At 44.7% G+C, this 3,090-nt stretch overlaps 1 pseudogene; it reads left to right on the forward strand.

Moving 5' to 3' along the window:
• Positions 1 to 681: 681 nt before the first annotated feature.
• On the forward strand, positions 682 to 3,090 carry LOC128441943 (eukaryotic translation initiation factor 4 gamma 3-like; annotated as a pseudogene).

Here is a 3,090-nt window from a genome sequence, read left to right on the forward strand (position 1 = left end):
AAGAAGCTTAGTTCTCCCTCTGCTGGACATTTTGAGAACACGGAAGAGTGGAAAACCAACTGTAGATTTCAGTCTAAACCTTTAGACTTTCCCTTTCAGATTTTCTATTATTGTCATCTGTAGTTTTTATTGCTGGAAATCTGAGGAGTGATCATAATCGCTTCTCTTTCTGCAGCCTCAAATGGATGAGAAGATCCAGCTTGGCCCCCAGGCTCAAGTCACATTGGTGAAGGCTAGCAGTGAAGGAGCCAAGGCCAGTGACTCAGGTGAGGTCACACCACATGACTTTTAAAGCTGTCGGATCACTGTGCAGTTCACACTACATGACCTGCTGATCAGGAGTCTTGTAACTGTTTGGAGTTCATACTACAACACTTAACGATTGAAGGGTGTCACACACTTCACCATGTTTCGACTGTTCCGCTCTGTTTAGCTGTAGTTGTCACTGATTCATCTCAGATATTAGGCCTGTTAGAAATCTGGGAGTCTGATAGTATATCTATTACATTTTACGAGAATTTCCTTCATTATGTTCTTAAAAAGGTTTTAAATTGAACTTGATGAAACCCTGATATAAAACAGTAACTTCCTTTTAATGACTGGACCTTGACTCTGATCATCCACAATCGTTATTTTTCACTTATCTCTCTTATAACGTTTCATCTCTGCGGGCCTCAACCGCTTCTCAGGGCTGCAGTCCAGCCCCTCACCTCAACCCTCCACCGCTCCTGCACAAAACACAGACTCTGACGCCAGGTCAAGGTATGAGATGACAACCCTGTTTGATTTTAAGGGCAGTGATAATAATTTGTAGTTTGTTCCAAATTGGTTGAAAAGCTTTATATTCAGAGTTTCTCATTCACACTGACATCCTTCCTGACTCTTTGTGTATTCGTCCCCCACCAGTCGCAGCACAGGCAGAAAGGGAAGAAAGCGCGGAAAGCGCGGCGACAAGCCGCTGAGCGCTGCGCCGCCATCGTCTCAGCCTGAACGGTTCACCAGGGGAAGCAGTTCAGAGGAGCTGCTGGAGAGTCCAGCCCCGGTGGACCCGCCAGAAGATATGGACAAAGAGGGAGTCGTGCCACGGAGACCGAGTGTCACCGAAGACGAATCTGAGCAAGAGCGCAGAGTCCCAGAGCCTGGTGAGACGCACGTCGCTGCCCAACACCGGACAGACAGGACAATAATATCGACACATTCACTCTCTGCCATTAATCACACTGTTGTGACTGTGTTTGTTTATTTGCCTTCACAGAGAAACCTTCTCTGTCTCAGGAGAAGATCGTGCTGGAGGACATCGCCAGTGAAGAGCAGATCTTCAAATGTGTGAAGGTACGAAAAGCTACATCAACCAGCCTCTGCGAGTTAGTGGTAAAAATCCTGAATGGCAGACGGAGTGGGGCTGAGTTACACCTCGTTGTAAAGTAACAGAATATAATTATAATTTGGACCTTGAAGCTAATGTTGGTCCACGACTGTTGGTAAGATCTCATCAATACAATTCCTGGATCCACCTGTGCTCCAAAATGTTACAGTTTCCTCCCTGGATCCACAAACGTTCATGGGAATCACTTCAGTAGTTTTTGATTAATCCTCCTGACAAACTAACTAAACAAATGAAAACATAAGCTCCAGTTTAAGACCAGAGATACGTTCATTACACATCTACATACTTTGAACTTGCACCAGTATCAGGTAGATATAAATAATAATTAAAACCAGAAGCCCTCAGTAGAGCACGTACCTCCTCTGAGGCCCAACAGTCTCCCTAAATTCAATCAAGCTCAACCAAATTACACACTCATAGAAAACAGTACTCTTCTAACAGTACTTTTCTAAATCTCCACTTCATTTCTTTATCAAATTCTCTCCACGGGTTCTTCATTGGGCCGTAACCCTTCATTGGGCCATTCGCTCTGATCCTCTCTGAAAAGGGCTTCGTGTTTACTGATCTTCGGTGTCGTCACTTCTGAGCTGATTCTTGTGAAGTTGACAGACGCTGTGTTTTTACTCCTCCTCCTCTGTTCTCTGTTTCTCAGGAGAACCTGGATGAATCTAGGATGAGCTCGTCTCCCTTCCTGAGGGAGATGATGACGGCTGTGTGCGAGGCAGCAGCGAAAGGTAAACTCTCCACCAGCCGGAGCCGAGACTCCTCTGCTCTGCTCAAATCGCACCACTGATAACAATATTTACTGTCTGCTGAGCGAATGAATTTACTCTGCCTCCTGCTTCACTGTGCAGATAACACCAAGTGTCGAGTGGACATGGCACTCTTTCAGAAGAGTTTGCCTGTAATCAAGTACCGCAACTCAGACACTGAGCAACAGCTGCATGCGCTTCACTCCCTTCAGGCGCTGATCGTCACCCTCCATCAGCCTCCAAGTAAGTTCTGCATCAGGGTTCGCTCCAAATGAAACTCACACATGATCCTTTTTCTGTGTTTCTTAAGAACAAACTGTGTAACAAGTTCTCAGCTGTGATCAAACAACTGTAATAGTTAAATCTCACTAAAAGGTCCATTTAGTAGCTTCTCTGGAGCTTTGCTTCTTGTCACATGATTGTCGTCAGCAGAGGAACTTCGCCTTGTTATAGGGAATTGTAGATTTTCTATTTTACTATAAGGGCATTTGGAACAATTTGGATTAAAACTTTGTATCTCAAATTTGTTCTCCACTGACATTAACTTGATTTGTTCATTCGAGGAACATCACTCCGACTCGAAATCACTTTTGCAAAAAACAATGCCCGTCTTCAGTAATGTCTAATCCATCCATTTTTTGTTTTCTTATCTATTTACAAATCGCATTAATTGAATTGATAACATTAGGAATTGGTCTCACCTCACAGAAAACTGTGATTTATTTCCGTTTCGTCACAGCTGAAACGATGACTGACATGTATTTGTTCTCCAGACCTCCTCCGGATTTTCTTTGATTGTATGTATGACGGGGACGTCATCTCCGAGGACCCGTTCTACAGCTGGGGGACGAGCAAAGACTCAGCCAAGCAGCTGGGTAAAGGCGTGGCCCTTAAGTCACGGCATTCTTCACCTGGCTGCGGGAGGCGGAGCAGGAGTCAGAAGATAATTGA

Source organism: Pleuronectes platessa, chromosome 1, assembly GCF_947347685.1.
Source record: "Pleuronectes platessa chromosome 1, fPlePla1.1, whole genome shotgun sequence".
NCBI lineage: Eukaryota > Metazoa > Chordata > Actinopteri > Pleuronectiformes > Pleuronectidae > Pleuronectes > Pleuronectes platessa.